This window comes from Agelaius phoeniceus, chromosome 5 (assembly GCF_051311805.1).
Source record: "Agelaius phoeniceus isolate bAgePho1 chromosome 5, bAgePho1.hap1, whole genome shotgun sequence".
Lineage (NCBI taxonomy): Eukaryota > Metazoa > Chordata > Aves > Passeriformes > Icteridae > Agelaius > Agelaius phoeniceus.
This window is the reverse complement of record NC_135269.1, coordinates 18034326-18052755: the sequence shown is the minus strand read 5'-3', so window position 1 is coordinate 18052755 and position 18430 is coordinate 18034326. Positions and strand designations below refer to the sequence as shown.

Genomic DNA, 18430 nt, shown 5'->3' with positions numbered 1-18430 from the left:
TGTGTGAGTGCACGTGCAAATAATAAGTGTCCCTTTCTCTGCCCCCCTCCCAGCACCCACTGCTCTGGAAGACTCTGGGCACCTTGACAAGATTTAACTCAAAAAATCTTTTCTAACTGGTCAGCATGTCCTTAAGTAAATCTTAAAACCACCACAGAGTTAGGCAAGAGAGGAAATAGCAAATCCTGACATCTCCTACACATGCAATGCCCGGAGCAACATATGGAGAAGAATTAGGAAGAAACAAAAACACCTTGAATTTCTCCTTGAAAGTGTTTGCCACAGTTGGGCCTTGCATGTGATAGAGGAGATTCAGCATCACAGGTCACTGTATCTGAAATTATTGCTTTATTGGCTAACTGAATATCTTTGGCCTTAGTAAACAACGCAATAATAATACAATTAACTTTTAATAGAAGTCTCCAAATGATGCAATTCCATAATCCCTGAAATTCCAGTGATTCAGGTGCAGATCACCAAAGAGACTCAGCATTAGAAAGTCTCAAAAAACTTGTCTTGAAAAGCAGGACAGGTAAAGGATGAGAGGAAAAATTCAAATGCATTTTGCTGTTGGGAAGCTGCCATGGTGTGTTTAGCACCTGGGGCATTTGACTTAAAAAAAAATATTAAGATTCTCTGCTTCAGGAGATATTCCCCACCTGTATCCCTCAGGTGTCCTGTGCAGGGCCAGGACCTGAGATTCAAGGATTGTTCCAACGCTGTGCATTCTATGATGCTGTGAAAACTGTTGTCACTCTCTGTGGCTCACAACATTGTTTTATTAATTACTGTTTGATAAATAATGGTTCTTCTGAATATTTATACAGAATTAAGAAGAATAACACCATTTTCCCTTCACTGCCTTCTCTCCTCATTGCTCTGACCCTGTTGCATGTGGCCCTTCCAGTGGGATACTTTTGGGGTGGGAAGAGGAGTAAGGAACAGGAGAGGAGTAAGGATGTGTTTTCACATCCTGGTTGAAATCTCTATGTACTTCATTAGTTACTGGATGGAAAGAAAGGTCCCTATGAATAGTTTTATTATCTGAATAAATTTGATTTTTGCCTCAGTGATCTCTTACACAATGAGTTTCATAATACAATAAAATGGTGTGAAAATGTTTAATTACTTTGCTGCCACCTTGAGTCTTTTCCATTTAATAAATCTAAGTTTTATGTTTGTGGAGTGCCTCATACCCTGGATTTTAGTTTGGACTCTGAGGCTTAAGGTGCTACTACTGAACAGAAGAGAAGCATTGTGTATTCCAAGAGTTTACAGCCTGTTTGGCTGTCCCTGTGTTGCCTTTCCTAACAGAGAATCAGCAACTCATGAGGCTGTACCCAGCTCATTTGAGCTGTGGAATTGCAAAGGTTGTATTTCAGAGTGCCTGGAGCTTTTTGATGATGAATAATGTGACCCTGGCAAATCAGATGTGCCCAAAAGTACTCTAGGGACACACACATTAAAATGGCTCACAGAGTACAACTGCTTCTCCATGGTCAGTTAAAACAGCTCAATGTGGCATGAAACCTAAGGAAAATTAAATTACTTCTTGTCTCTTGACCTGAGCATATCAGAGCTTCAGATAACTATATATAGGCAATGGAAAATATTCATTGCCTATAACAAACATCGTTTACAAAATTCTCTAAATAGGGCTATTTTCCACTGCCAAATATAGACTCTTAAATGAAGCAGGAAAGCCAAAAGCCCTACAAAACTGCCTTTATAATCTCTGAAGGCAGGAATGGTCATGGCAGTCCTTTGTGCTCTTCTTCAGCTTGCAGCTTCAGCTCTACCTTACCAAAGTCAGGGGGAGTTTTTCTATTGACTTCCAAGCTGTCTGGAACCGTCCCGGTCATCCAAGATTTACACACTCATTTTTTGCTTCTCAGCCCAAAATTTTTGTTTTGACTCCCAAAAGGCAGAAAACAAAGGATATTAAGCAGATCTCTAATTGAAGGCCTTGACAGAGTAACTTCACCTTAAAACTGAGGCATCTATGGATGCTTAGGACCTCTGTTATTTTTTGAATGATTTTGGCAGTTCTGAGCACAATCATAAGGAGCTGAACGCTCACTTGCTGTGCTGAACAAATAAACCTGTCCAGAATGATGTTACAGGGAGTCATTCCAATCACACAGTTAATAGCCACCAAAACTATGTCATGCCTTGGAAACAGGGGTATCCAAAAGCAAAGGTCATGTTGATTATGGTTGTTTTATAAATCCCCGGGGAATGGGGAAAAGGATTCAAAGTGGAGTGCTGAGAGTTGGAATAGGCAAAGTGGGAATGCATCTTCTGTTCTGATAAGTGTGCATGTGGTGGGGAAGCAGAAAAGTGGCCTTTCTGAGGGGAGATGATCCTGTGCTGGCTCCCTGGCCTGTCTGACAGGGAAACCACCAGCCTTTTCCCATGAAATGCCAGGCATATCTAAATTTATATAAATAAATAAACTCCAGGTGAACTCCTAGCCCGCCTTACAATAAATGTCAAGCTTCTGTGGATTTCCATCCTTAAAGAAAGCATAAATCCTTTTGTTTCATTGTTGTTCTTCTATTATTTCTCTAGAGTCCCATACAGTTCTTATCAGACTTCTAAAGTCCATACCCCTTTGGTGTATTCTCATAGCTGCCAATCTTAACTGACTCCTTCTGCTGCTGCATACCATTCTCTCTCAGGTCAAGGCTCCCCATGACTGGCTATCCCACCCCCTTTTATCCCAGTCATCTTCATTGGTTACAGCTGCAGCCCAATTAAGGACATCACAGCTGCAGCCCATCAAGGGCAACCGGGACTTCTGGGGCAAAGCCTCTATACAGATATTCAAATACAATTCCTCTACTATATTTCATATTTGAAAAAAAAATCCTTACAATAGAGATGAACAAGACTAAGACAAAAGAGAGGAAATAAAACAGACTCGAAATGATAACTTACTTACAAAAAAGTAGAACTAATTTCACACATCTCCATTTCATAGAAATGTATAATACTTGTCAAAATACAGAGATTGCTATTTATTGTCCATCTTTTATTAGAAAACGTCTTCCACTCATTATGGGGCTATACGATTCCTCCCAAAACTATGTATTTAATTTTGGAGAGAGACTATTGACAAGGGCCTGGAGTGACGGGACAAGGGGGAATGGCTTCAAACTGACAGAGAGTGGAGTGTAATTATATAATAGGAAGAAATTGTTCCCTGTGCGGGTGATGAGGCCCTGACACAGATTGCCAGAGCAGCTGTGGCTGCCCCATCCCTGGAAGTGTCCAAGGCCAGGTTGGATGAGACTTTGAGCAATGTGGGATAGTGGAAGGTGTCCCTGCCCAAGGGGGCTGGAACAAGATGATCTTTAAGGTCCTATCCAATCCAACCATTCTGTGACTCTGTGATGATTCTATATGATTTTTATTAAATTCCATTTCAAGTAAAAAATGAAGGCTTGTACTCTACCGGATCTCCAGATATCATTTCAAACCCGTGAACAGTGTTGTCACACATTGGTTTTGCACTGTGAGAAGCTAAACACTTGCCTAAGTCTTCTTATAAGCAGAGCCTTAGAATCTTGGTTTAAATGACTCTTGTTTTTTCCCGCCTCTGTTCTTGAAATCATACCTTAGTGTTGGATTAAATAGAATACATGATTCTGACTATAATCCATTTAGGTAATAATGAAACTATTCTGGTATATTTTTTGTTGTTGTTGAACATGCCTTTCTTAATTTATTTAAAACATGTGAGAGAGAAAATGTTTGAGTCACTCCAAAACTGAGACTATTTGTCAACTAAGACCTGACAGCAGGGAGGCTGGTGCCAAACTGGCAAACCAATGTCCAGGCCTCAACTGGACTTGAATTTTCCTAATTGCATGTTTGGCTGGAAGCTGACAAACAAGAACAGATCCAGCAGTGCATCAGCTCTGTGCCATTCATTAATTTCTATCAGATCATTGTAAGGGATGGATTTAAAATGCAGCTATCTGGGAATTTTGATGTATGCCCTTGAAGAAAAACTCTTTCTTGTGGAATGAAACTCTAGAGAATGATGTTTTCTTGTACCTCAGCCTCTTCCCTCCTCCCACCAAACATTAGGTGCAGCATACACATGGGCAAACTGCTTGTGGGGAACTTCTGCTTCTCCACCTGGTGCTTTCTTCCTTTTTCCCAGCATTCATAGACGTAGGGCTCTGAGGTCAGCCCTGCAGATCTGAGAGCAGGACTTTTCCTTTGGGCTTTGGAGCTGGGCTGAGCTCTTGGGCTGTGGGTGAACAGCCAATCCATGATGCCCTGCTATGCAGAAGGCAGGCAGGAGTTTCTCCTGCGCAAAGCTTGGAATGACCAAGTTTGTTAGAACAAGTGGCCGGGCCCGAATGGATGCTGCCTTATCTAACTGATTGCACTTGGAATGGCTTCATGCCTCACAGTGCTTTACAGATGCTTTTTTGAGGGAGGTTAAGCAAAAGACAGCTACCAGAGGATAAGCTGTTTTTGAAGACATTTGGCTCTTGCAGCAAATTCACTTGCCAAAGAAAACTCTGTGTTCCATTTCTATGAGAACCCCTGGAAACATTACTCCTGTTGTTGTCTGCTCCTCTCTGCTTTCTCAAGCAAGTGACTGTTTTCACTAGACAGGAAATCTCTTCCTTAGCCTCTTTTTTCCTCCATCAGGGCTGCTTCTTTTGCTTCCTTGCTTTTCCTTTCACAAATATTACAGGTTTCTGCTGCCACTACTTTATCTCCTTCCTTATCACATGCTTTTCAGCCAACAGCCTTTGCAGAAACCAATTTTACCTCTGTAAATCCGTGAAGAGGCAATTTCACATCATCTAAACTAGACAACTGTACACTAAAGAGCTCTTCCATTGTGTGCAGAGCTTTGTTGGACACATCCCTGGCTGCAGGAAGTTGAACACCAGGAATCATTATTGTGTGTGGGGTACATCACCTAATGTGGCATATGACAGCATTTGATACAGAAAAAAAGATGAATTTTTAAGCTCCAATACAGTAAAAAAATCCAAATTGTCTACACATTTTGAAGGGAGCAAAAATCCAGATTTTACACAATTAAACCAAACTTTAAAGCAGGCTATGAAGGGACTTGTTCTATCAAACCATGGAATAATCTTAATCTGCCCTCATATACAGGGACACACACACACACACACTGTGAGTTGCTTCATGTTAAAGCAATGAAGAAAACTATTTTAAAACTTTTTCCCTTTCCAACCAATAAATCTTTTGGTACCTAATTTTTTAAGGAGTGTGTCTATGGAAAGGGCAGTCTGGCTCAGAAAGAAAAGGTTTCAAACTCTCAGAAGTTCCATAGCCCTGCTACTTCACCTAGAGATCTTAAAAACAATAATTGGAACATTTCCTGTCTGATTTTCTTATCCCTCCATGGTAATTTCTTCCCACCTGCACTAATGCCTTACAAGGAACATTTGTTTTAATGGCAGGGTATAAAGAAGTCCCCTTAAATTATTGCCTTTGAATTTCTATTATTAAGTGTTGAGATGATAAACTTAGCCCCATTTTTGATTGCCAAATCCATGAATGCTTACTCTCTTAGTAATGTTTGAAATGCATAATATTAAATGCTAAAATTCGGGTTCCAGCTGCCATATGTTCAATATCCATCACTCCACCCGATTTTCCTCATGGTTGTTCTTGGGTGTAGGATTCAGCCCATAGATCCTTTCTAAACTCGCTCCAATATTGCTGCTGCTCCAGTGTGAATGTAGTATAAGAAAAATCAGATTCAGGCCCAGATATTCATTAATAACCCAATATTAAGTTGCCCCTGGAAAACTTTCATGGCATGTCAATAGCATGTAATCAGTCATGATTACATTAATGTAATATATACATAATTACATATTAACACTGTAAAAATATACATATACAAAAAAATATACATATACATAATTACACATTTACACTGTAAAAAAGCTACAATCCCCACAAAACATGGAGTGGGGATTGTACTACTTCAGCTAAGCAGGGGGAACTGGGGTCTGGTGTCACCCTCACGGAGATGACTGGCACAGAACAAATTAGTGCTTAGAGCAGGAGCAGAATGAGTCTCATGACATTTTCAGAACACTTCAATTAGTGGAAAAAAACCCTCCACCACATTTCCTGAAACAGCCTGCAGCAGATGAAACCTGCAGGGTAATTCCTCTGGTGTTAAGATGTTTGAGAGGGTCACAGCCTCCTGTGTCTGGAGGCAATCAAAGATGAGTAATTTATGGGTTGTGTGCAAGTCCGAGTTATTGCATACACAACAGTGTATCTGGTGATATGAATTTAATGAAGTTTTACAAAGTAAAATATTTCCAATATTGACCCTAATGTTGATTTTATATTTGTGGAAACATGAGCAGAGCATAGAGTAACCTCAGTGTCAGAAGGAAAATGATGGCATTGGTAAAACAGCTAAAATTATCTCCTAATCACAGGGGAAAATATGAAAAAAACACCAAGGTTTCAATTCTTTCAGCATTTAACTAGTTATATGATCCAATATGAGCAAATAAATCCCATCAGCAACATAATATCTTTTTTTTTTTTTCCAGTAAGGTTGGAACGAGATGATCATTAAGGTCCTTCCAACCCAAATCATTCCATGATTTTATGATTCTATGGGTCTATGATTCTGTGATTCTATGGTTCTATGATGCAGAAGATGGAGAAGAGCTGCTTCAGACCAAGTCTGAGCCCAAATGTGTTGCCTATTCATATCCCACAACTGCAGATATCCCCTCCTGACTGTCCCAAAGTCATGATGCCATCTCTCATGATGGAAAAGGTTCATCATATGTATTGTTTTGGGGGCTTTTGTGGTGGACAAAGGTCTGGGGACAACATAGAGGCTCCAGTTGTCCTATGCAGCCATGCTGTAACAATCTTGGGAGAAAAGCTAAGGGGAAACTCCTTTAAATCCCACTGATATTGATTTGGTGTCTTCACAATCTCCTGTGCCCTGTCATTGGGGTGTTTCTGCTCTCACTGTAAAATATTTGACACAGTAATTTGCCATAGAGGAGAGGGGAGCTGTAAATCTGTAACTGGAGTTATTTTCACCTGTTTTGAGCAGTTTAAAGTGCTTTCAAAATATTTCAATTAGATGGGCAGCTATTGTGGGTATTATGCTGAAAAAACAAACTAGAAATATCAGGGTGAATACATGAGTAATGTTTGTTGCAACAACTTGAGATTTTTTTAGGGCGCATTTTGATTATTTTATTTTCTTTCCTTTCTGGACTTCTGGAATGTGTCTTAGCACCCTTCAGAGTAACTCAGCAGTGACGGCACCTCACTCCTTCTGTGATGGAGCTGTAACAAGTACTCTGCTCGAGCATGCCCTCCCTGGGTAACTTTGTTCACGTCAGTAAATCGAGTCCTGCAGGCTTGTGCAGAGCTGCACAGACTGAAGTCCACAGCAGTTCTCACATGCTTAAAGACATGCTTCAGTATTTCCAGTACCAGGGCCTGCCTTCTCCCAGTGGGGAATTGTGTTCTTCCAGAGGCATTTGTCCCAGTGTGCTTGTGGAAATCTGTCCCTTTAAGTCTTGCAGGGCTGAACAGCTCCAGTCTTCCCGTAGCCATTTTGCAAGTGCTGACTGTTGGGTGCGTGTTCTGGTTAGTCCCTGTCCTGGTTTTCCACATGTCTCTCTTTCTACCTCTGCAGCTCACAAAATGCCTCACCAGAGGTAAGTCTGTCTTTTCTTTTGTGTTTGATCATGGTAAAAATGCTGTAACATGTTGTTTGTGGTATGAATGTCCATAGCTTTAAAAAATTCTCTGTTCCTTTTTACTGAAGAGCAGGGTCTGTTCCAGGATGCAGCACTTTGCCAGAGTACACTAAGGAGACTTCTGAAGGCTCTTTCTTTTGCAATCTGAAGGGGTATTTTTGTTTTTCTCTGTAGCTCAGGCAGCTTCACTGTCAGTGGTAAATGCTTTAAACAGGTGCCAGACAGGTGCTCTGTTTATTGCATAAATAAAATTCATTTTGCAGTAGTCTTGGATTTGAAAATATAAGGCAGAGGTATTAGCTGAAGGTAGTAAGAGGCACGGTAGGTGAAGAAAATGTGATATGTCAAACAAATATCAATTCTCAGACCTCTGTCATGCACTGAGTCACTAAACAGCAGCACTGAATGTTGACACCCTTGATACATTCCATATTATGTCAGCTAAAAATCTGGATGCCACTGAATGGTTTAAAACTAGTTCCTGGAGAGTAATATGTAATCATACTGTGATAATGAGTATACTGAAATAATAACTTTGAAATAATAAAGAGTAGTATTTGCAAGAAAAGGAAGTGAATTTGGAAGCCTGATTTCCATCAGAAAACAAAAGTTTTAATTGAAAGAGCTGACAGGCTTGCCTACAAAAAAATATAACAGCAGGGGATCTACAGAATCTTTCTCTATGAATGTGATTAGCCTGCAGGAAATTCATACGTAAGCTCAGGAATCTACGCTTTTCTTCCGGAATGCCAACAGCTTATCCTGGGGAAAAATGTGAGTAGTGGCTATTACATCATAAAGCAGCCAGTTACACTGCAAGATGACAGTCATTTTCTGCTTTATGCCTCTTCCAAGCTTCGCAGGGGATTTAGGAAGAGCTGTTAAGACTGTAAGATAGAAAACTGCAGAAGCTGTTCCTGTTCTTAATTTGTCATGTACCACAGTCTGGAAAAAAAAAAAATCTAAAAGGGGCAATGGTGGAGAATGCCAAGCTGGCAGAAAGCAGAGTGCAGGGATGCAGACAGAATCAGTTGCCTGTGTCCTGTGCTACTACAAAATGTGATGCTTGGGAAGTGCTAAGAGTGTTTTCAGATCCTGACCCTGGATCTTGTGACCTGTGATTCTTCTGTGGTGGTTTGAGTGTTTGCAGAGCTCATCCCCAAGGAGAGGTGCTGCTGACAGATGCAGCATTTAACCCCTTGCAACAGCTGTGGCTACATTGTGCCCGCCTTGTGTGGGTTATGCTTCTGAACTGACATGGAGGAGAGCTCTGCAATCCTGAATTGTAGCACACTTCAGTCTGTGCTCTGCCTTGGGCCAGCCACTACCTACACAGAAGCTCAAAATCCCAGGATTGCTCAGGCTGGAAGGGACCACAGAAAGGCAGCTGGGCCCACCTCCCTACTCAAGCAGGGCCATCCCACAGCACAGGGCACAGGATTGTGTCCAGAGGGGTCTGGAATATCTCCCGTGAGGAGACTCCACACCCTCTCTGGATAATCTTTTCAGTGCTTGGTCACTGCCCAGGGAAGAAGTTCTGCCTCCCCTGCCCGTTCCTCTGGTGCCATTGCTGGGCCCCTGGAGCAGAGCCTGGGCCCTGCTCGGAGCCCTCCCTGCAGGCAGGGACACCCAGGGCTGAGGGCCCCTCTCAGCTGGGGCTCCTCTCCAGGCTGGACAGCCCCAGCTCCCTCAGCCTTTCCCTGCCAGAGATGCTCCAGGCCCTAAATCATCTCTGCAGCCTCTGCTGGCCCCACTCCACAAGCTCCATGTCCCTGCTGTCCTAAGGAGCCCAGAGCTGGACACAGCACTGCAGATGTGCCTCACAGGGCTGGGCGGAGGGGCAGGATCGCTCCCTGAGCTGCTGGCACTGCTCTTCCCAATATACCCCAGGACACCACTGACCTTCTCGTCCCCAGGGCACTGCTGGCTCATGGACAGTTGCAGCAGTCCTAAATGGTGGGGCCAGGTTTTGTCCTTGGAGCAGTGGAAATGGTTCAGCTGGACACTGGGGCAGAATGGGAGTGCTCATCCCTGCAGGATCTGACATGCCCCTGGGTTTTGTGAATTCCTTCAAACACCATCAGCAATGGAGGCTGCTTTCTCAGCTGCCTGCTTTTGGCGCAGGTGCTGTAGGAAGATTTTCCCGTGTACTTGCAGCCCAAATGTTGCCTTTACAGGCAGTAGAAATCATTGTCTGGTGCAGAAGAGATGCCTGTTCCCAAGTGCATGCAAACATGTTTTGATGTGCTGCCTTCCTACTCCTTGGCTTGTGTTATAGGAGCAACATCAATATAGTGGGAAATCCTTTTAAAACATCTAATATTTCATTGTTTCTTTGAAGACTGCTGCCCTGGCCTGTGGGACAGAGCTGTGCTGCCATCTCAGAGGAATGTGGCCCTGCCTTTTTCCACACGTAGCCATCCTGGCTGAGGGCCTGTACTGATGAAGAAGACGGTGCCTTTCCATTCAACCACCTTTCACTCAACCATGGAGGAGAACTTTGTTCTGCCTTGCTGTCCAGCTGTTATTTTACAGCTCTGTGTTCCCAGATTAAGGAACTGGTTATATTTTTAACTCCCAAAATGTCTTTTCCATTAGCTCTTTCCCACTTAATCTGTGTGGGTGGCCTGCAGCTCCTTGGCACCAGCTAACACTTAATCTTGGTCAGTCTTCCAGAGCTGGTTGATCCTGTCACCTGCCCAGCCCAGCAATGGATCATTGTCTTGCACCCAATTCATCATCTCTATTGCAAACTGCACATTTGAGGATTGGCATTTTGTCCCCACTGCCAAAATGTCCAAAGGAGTTGTCTCTTCCACCCCCCTTGCTCTCTCTTCTACCTCATTTGAAGCCATTTATCCTGGGATTTCCATCTCTGTCCTATGAACTCTTTTATTTTTGGTCAGTGTTGACAGCTTTTACTTCATTTTCAGAGCTCACACTTGTGCTGAAAGCACCTGGGACTTCCCCTTTACAGAATATCTTAATTTGAAATGCTGCGATTTGTAGGTAACCTATGCTAGGAACAAGTCTTCCAGCCCACTGGAGGCTTCTGGAATTACAGAGTAGGTCCATAAAAAAAACCCAACAAATTAAAACTCACATGAGGTAAAAGGGAATCTATAACTATATAAATGTATATTTACCTGTGATGATAAATTCTATTTTTTACTATTTTAAGGGAAAATTAATTCCATTAAGCACTAGACTCATGTTTTCTGGGCACTTCACTCCATCAGTCCCAAAAATCCCTCTCATTCAGCCCAACCCCCTTTCTTCTCATAGGTAGTTCGTACTTTTAGCCTGTCAGTGCGTGTTGGATCAGGAGGCAGACAAAGTGGTCTGCAAATAAGATTGTGATCCTGACAGAAAATGAGTCTATATCCTTATTTGTCCTTCTTTTTAAGTCTTTGATGGAATTCACCACTCCCTAAGACAGGGGTGCCCATCCCGCAGCATCCAAGCTATTTCCAGCTGGCCAAAAAATTAATCCCACAGTCTGGTTTTGGCCACCTTTCCTTAGAGTCCTCCACATTTGATTGACAGACTAATAAATTCATCTGGAGAACTAATAAGAACAGAACAAGAAGTTAGCTGGGAGGGAAGAGAGATGTGAAGGCAGGTGTTAGTGCTGTCCTGACAGCAGTTTGCCAGCTGCAGTGACAGATACTGGTTCTTTTCTTTTAACACCTCTGGACCTCCACAGTGAAGGATCTCACCTACCCTGACATTGAGGATGACATTAAACTGCATTTAAATCTGTGTGTTTGCTCTAAATTTCCCATAAATTTTTGGAGCCGTCTAGCAAGGACTTGGAAAAGCGTAGGACTTTATTGTAGCAACTTGCTTGATGGGGTATATGGATGGTAGGAGGGATAAATTCACCTGCAGCCTTCAAGCAGGTATTGGAATAAGAGATACAAGACAAGGAGATCATTACCTAAAAGATTTTCTGTTTCCTCAGCATCTTTTAGAAAGTGCTGCTGTCAAACCCCTCACTTGGAGGGAAGTGTTCAATTTGCCTTCAGACTTTGATGTGAGCACCTCAGTCACTGAATTGGCCTTGATAACTTCACCCTAGCTGTTCCCGCAGTTATCCATAGAATGACTTTTCCCCCTGGCATTCCCAGTTATCTCTGCACGTAACGGACTTCCCTTTCCCCAGTACCCCGTGCAAGCAATTGGACTTTTTCAAGGAAGAATTTGTGAAGTGCTGCCAAACACTTTGCTGCTAATTTTTGTGCTTTGATTTCTAAAAACAATGAATGATCAGGTTTTTTTTGTGTGTTCTTTTCATTGTTCTATAAATCCATGTTGTTTTATTGACCATGGTTCAATTATCAAGCACATAACTCAGGACCCACTAGAAGTTTTTTGAAGTTTTTTGCAAATTTCCATGGTTTTTGGATCAAGCCTTAAATGCTAACAGATTATCTTTTGTACTTCTTCTTCTGGGAGTTTAAAGCAAAATTTGCAGGATGGGAACTAAGGGGCTTGATCATATTATTGTTCCATTTGGGGTTTTCTTAGTGAACAAGTATAAGTTCCAGGAATAAAATCACTAATGAATCTTATTATTACCCTGATCCCTAAAAACATTTGAGCATGGGCTCAGTTTTAAGCATGGGGTTAATCTTACCAACTTCTTGACAGCTTTTTTTCCTTTAAAACTGGACATGAACTTATTATGGGTTATTTTGGATCAAGACTTACACAAGCAATTAGAGTGAATTAAATCCACTTTAATGCAGACCAAGCCAAGGAACTGTCTCTCAGTAAATCCGGATTGTGGTTATGGGGTGGTTTTTTGGGGTTTTTTTGGGGAATGAATCTATAAACCACTCCTACAGACACTATTAGCAGAGACCCACTAAGGGCTTTAAGCAAAAAAATCTCCCTGACCGCAGAATTTCAGCTCAAGCTGTTATATTTTATTTTGTTGGGAAATGAATGGATTTTGCAAGGCAGAGGGGGATGAACCTTCTAGGAGAAAAAAACCCCAATTATTGCTATTATCAAAGGTCAGCTTATTTTTTCCCTAAGTTTGCAAACTTCTGGATTTCGTTTTTCCTCATTTTCTCCTTTTCTCTGCTAAAGTTGGGGTTTTTTTAAGCTCTAGTTTTGGCTTTCCAGTGAATTTCTTTATATCAGCTTTTGTGTTATTGTTTGTATTCACACCTCCTAAACTGTAGCTATTCACTTATGGAGCCTGCACTGTTCCCACTGAGCAAACCATTGCTTGGGGCAATACAATATTTAGTAAACACTTCATGAGAGAATGGATGACCTCAGGGCTGACAGAAGTGGACACTTCAGATTATATTTAGAAACTGTAAAATCTCTGGTATTTATGAAGATTTTATGGAAAAGCATATGAAGAGAAAAATCTCAAGGAAATTTTCCTAGCCATGAAGTCAAGCTGTATTTGCAAACTGAGCCATTTTTGAAGGCTGGTAGAGGCGTCAAAATTCAGGACATGATGCTTAACCATGATCAACCATTTCAGTTTATTTCAGGTTGTAGTTCTGGAATGTTTCTAATGTAGCAAATTTTATCATGCTAATTATGCTCAGTAATACCTACTGAAAAATGCCTGGGAAAGCCAAAACTATGAAGTCTCTGGTGAACTAAAAAGAAACTCACTTGGGCATCACTGTTCAACAGAACTAGGATCTTTGTCTTTGCTCTGCATATACTGCTGTTGCCTAAAACAATTTTGTTTCTGAACAAGAGCATCTTCACTGAGCCTTCAGAGTGTACATTCTACCTTCATCTCGCATCATTCTTGTGCTGGCAGTAGTTACAGATTTCAGAATTTAATTCTGAATGCCAGTACCTGCACATCTAACTTTGATTTCTTATCATTTGTTCAGACAAAACCAGACCACTGAAGTTCCATCTGAAGCAAGAATCAGAGTTGATGTTGAATTCTCTGCATTGTGGTTCTCAGGAAAGATTGCTTAGCTGGTGGCATGGAAAACCCCTAGGGTGCCTAGTGAGCAGCATTGAGTCAGTCTGAGAGCTGTCAACAATATCGCTCTGAGCAGGGCAGAGGTAATTTAAAGCATGGAAGTGTAGGTCCTATAATCTATCCCATTAACTAATTCCATTGGCATCCATCCCTGAATTTCATGGGGCAGCAGCAACATGGCACACAGAAATTGAGAGTCTGATCTCTCACAGAGCCCACCACCTGCTTTCAAATGTCACAGATGTAATTCCAAGCTTTATTGTATCAGTAAAAACTGGGACTGATCCCACTGAAGTCAGACATTAAACCTGCATGAGATCAGAATAAAGCTGAGTATTTATTAGTTCTGTATGTGACTTAGATTCTTTTCACTATTCATATAATTTTTCCTGAACATTCTGAATTCCAATATACTGTTCAACAGCAATTACTGCTAAAAAATCCCACCAGATTTTGCCTTTCATTTTGTGTGGACCAAGTCCAGCCCATTGCAGCACTGGCTTGATATTTCTTAAAGTTGGTTTATGAAATGGCATTATGGATCCTTCTCCTTGAGATCCCATGGAGGGAGGTGAAGGGCATGCCCTGGATCAGCCTCTGTAATGATCGAGTTGTCCTTGAGCTGCCTTTGCCTGACTGTTGTGAATGGAGAAGTGTGTTCTGCAGCTATTCTGTCACTGCTCTTCGTTTTTGTGCCACTGACACCCTCAAATCTCCCTGGGCATTCAGGAAAAGAGAGGAAGGAGCCACAGGGATTTCTGAGCTCCTCTCTTCAATCCAGGTTCTGTACTGAGGTGCTTTTCATTGTCACTCACATGCAAATTCTCCCTGCATCAGGCTCTCTGTCAGGAAACTTCACCACATAATTTTGTAGTGAAGGGAAAATAGATCACTGAAAAACTCTGCTCAATGAGAATTTTCTTCTTTCTCCCTAAGTTCTATTCTCCAGTGCCCTCATATCCCTCTGAGAAAACTACAGGCAGAAGGCCCTTTCTCAGAAACCCATATCTTCCATTTCTGCAGAAAAAAAAAAAAAAATTAAAAAAGCCATGGGATTTTGAGACAAAACTGTTCCCATGAGAATGCCCTCTTGCATAATTGCTGTTATCTGATTATGGTGGGAGAAGGGATTTTTTTCACCTTTACCCCCGCCTAGGACAAGTATGATGTCCTGATGCCAAGTCTCAGGAATCCAAGATTATTGACCTAAGGAATAAATGCCTCTGAGTCAGATCCCAGGATCAGAAGGATCCTGAGGGCTGCATTTTATATGTTTGTGGGATGTAGTTTTCAAGGAGGTCATGTAATAATTATTGCCCCATCCATCTCCCACTTCTTTCCATCACCTCTCCAGCTGACCAGATTCTTCCTCCTAACATCTTCAAACATGTGATAGCATGGCATAGACACTGTGAATGTGGCAGCTGAGCTCTCACTCTCCGCAGAAAAAAAATTTCCTTCCTGTAGTTTTATCCTTAGGACATAAACTCAGGGATTATGCTCTGACCTGAGATTTGGCTCATCTATTACGGATATTCTGAATGCTCTGTCAGCAGTGTGGAAATGAACAAATTTCTGTTTTCTGAACTTAATGGGAATCACATTGAGTAGATTTGTGCAATAAGAAAGATTATAAAAATTATGCTCCATGTGAGCAGTGGGTTGTGTCACATACAAATCTGACTTGAAATATTTGTAATAACTTGAAAAAAGCTGTCATTTGATATTTTAAAACATATTTAATCTCTCTTAGCCGGAGAAACCAATTCTGTTATTTTCACGTTTGTTTTTACTCTCTGCTGTGCAAACGTGGGACTTGCAACTCTGACATTGCTCAGCAGCTTTACAGCCATGTTTCTGCTTCATTATCCACAAAGATTGCACACCCCAAACCTCTACAAGCAGTAAGTTGAGGTGATTATTTTACAAAATGTGGTGAGTAAAACAAAACCAAGATTTGTATTAAATTCCTCTCTGAGACACTGAGAACATAAATAAGACAGAGGTTATTTGCAGTGCTGGACGCAGTATTTCGCTGCATACTTACATTTCCAGAGTTCTTTTCTTTTGTAAATTGCTGCTAAAGATATGTGTACTGCTCATACCAGACAGTTCAAAATTTATTTTAAAACCTAAATCCCTGGAACTGGACAAAGTAATGAGAAATTTTTATGAACTCATGTTAAAAACTGTGCTTGTTTTGTGTGGTGGATAATGCTTCCAACGTGGGCTCCCCCTCATGCATTCAATGTGGATTTAGTACTTTCTGAGCCAAATTTGGCCATCACTTAACGGCTTCGTAGTCCTGAGCGCTGAAAACAGGGGCTACCACAGGGTAACTGAGAGCAAGGATTCGTCATTTGTGCACAGCGAGTGTGGTTAACTCCTCATCAACACAGAGGGATTAACCCCAATTAATAAAGGTTCATTTTGCTTTTGAATTACCGCTACAGATTATCTAATGGTATTTATTTAACCCTTATCATAGCAGGAAAGAGCCTTTCATCTGATGTTACAGTTGAACAGCTGAATTCTCCCTCGCTTTCCAAAATCTCTGCAAGATGTTTGCCACCCAACAGCTCTGACTCCCTACATGTTTCAACACTTCCTTTGCTTTCCTCACACCCTCCATAGGAATATTTTTGTTTAGAGAAAAGGACCATGTAACCTGCCTCCTTAGCAGTCTCCCCTGGATGGAGGGAGGAGCTGGTCTGTCAATGACTGGTCTGTCAATGACTCCATCTGCTCCCTGTGACACAGGTGAAAAGTGACAATGCACTGTGTTTTGGAGAGGGCCAACGCTGCAACCATGGCAGCCTTTTACAGAAGGTATGCACAGATTCACACAAGACATGTTTATGTGAACTGAGAAATTGTTCTCTTGCCAAAGATCATCCCTGGAAGTGCTCAAGTGTAGGCTGGATGTGGCTCTGAGAATCCTGGTCTAGTGGAACGTGTCCCTGCCCATGGCAGAGGTGTTGGAATGAGATCATCTTTAACGCCACTCCCAAACTTAAGCATTATAGGATATTCTGGGCATCTGAACCCTTGGAGATGCAGAAAGCAAACCTTGATCACCAGCCCTTGATCATGCAACTCAAGACTGAAATCAGAACAGGAGATGTGTGAAGGTGGATGCAAAGATGGCACAGGGCTGCCTTGTTCTCTCTTTGTTGTCATGTACACAGCCACTTCTCAATCAGCCATGGTCATGATCTCATCTATTGTGTGGATAAGAGCTCCAAAATAGAACCCTGTGATCAAAATGTCCAGGAACATGAGGTCATGACATCAAAAGGCCAGTTCCGTGATGAAAATTTGGCTTTCAGGCGCCACTGGCTTCAAAGCTCAGTTCTAAAACAAAGGAGAAATCTATATTTGGGGACATTCATGCAAAGCATTACCACTCATTGTTCATCAGAGGTGCCAAAGCAGCTAGAGATTACCATAAACAAACAAACAAACAAACAAAAACCTCAAAGGGACAAGAAAAAAAAGGAAAGGAAAGAAAATGATCCAGCTCATGAATGTAACGTGCTGCAGGAAAAAAAGACTCCCCCCCACCCCTACCCCCCTGTTAGAGATTAGCCAAACCATTAAATTAGGGAAGTCATTGCTGGACTCTGCAGTCACCTGCCCAGAACTGCAGGGACCCACAGTGGTAGCAAGTGGCCAACTTTCCCGGGAAAGTTTTTTGTTATCCTCATATTGCTTGGTTTTTTTACACCACATCTGTGCTTGCTTCGTCATTCTGCCATCTGCTGTAACAAAATACAGACAAAGCATTTCAGAGAACAACCCCTCCACACTTTAAAATGCTCCAAGCTGGAGCACAGCCTTTTAACTTCTTACAAGCTCTAGTGCTTTTTATCTGATTCTACTCCTCTTCCTCCTCTTCCTCCTCCTGCCCATATCCATGATGAACTACACATGCTTAGCAAGCACGGAGAGCACAGAATACCATTGCTTTTGCCACAATGTTTCTATTAAATGAAACAAATGTTCCTGTGCTTGACTTCACTGCACAAACGTTTGCATTTGCCAAGAGGTCAGAGATAGCCGGTCATTATCATGAAATTTTTAATTTTGAAACTCCCAATCAGGCTTGTTTCCTGTTTAGTATTGTCTGCAGATACACAATGCAAAAGCCTCGGGTTGCTAAAGAATTGAAATAACAGAGTATGAGCAGAGTGGTTTTGAGCACACACTCTGTAAAGTCCAGTCAAAGTTTCTTCCTGGTGCAGCCGCACAAATCTCTTGGTAGCAGTAAACTCTCTGCACAGACTTCATTCCTGAACACATGTTCAAAGGTGATAAAATAAATGCAGATGGTTTTCCAAAACCTCAGTGGAGCATTTTTTGCTGTTACTAAATGGATTGGAAAAAAACTAGTGGGAAAAAGCAGAGAAAATACATTTTGACACAGACAGGCAATTTCAGAATAGCATTTGGTCATTTGGGAGAAAATCTAAATATAATGTGTGTTTATAATGATCTATTGGCAAAACAATATTGACAGAGCATCTGAGCTGCCTAATGGAAGTGATTTTTAGAATCCTTAAATTAAACTGGCGTTGAGAGCTGAATATTTTGTTTAATTACTTAACACAAACAAAAAAAAAGTTGGATATGAATTTTGAATTCATTGTGCCATGACCAAAGTCGGCAATAAAACCGTCCCTGGCTACAGTGAAAAGAG

The 18430-nt window shown here is 41.7% G+C and overlaps 1 long non-coding RNA gene across 4 annotated transcripts in view; it reads left to right on the top strand.

Annotated features, from left to right (window-relative positions):
• Positions 1 to 7451: 7451 nt before the first annotated feature.
• The window catches only part of LOC129120039 (uncharacterized), a 28635-nt gene continuing 17656 nt past the window's right edge, over positions 7452 to 18430 (top strand). For all 4 annotated transcript variants that reach the window (XR_008534172.2, XR_013182316.1, XR_013182315.1 and 1 more), the window contains exon 1: positions 7452 to 7718. This is a non-coding gene — a long non-coding RNA (uncharacterized LOC129120039). The remainder of the gene's footprint in view (positions 7719 to 18430) is intronic.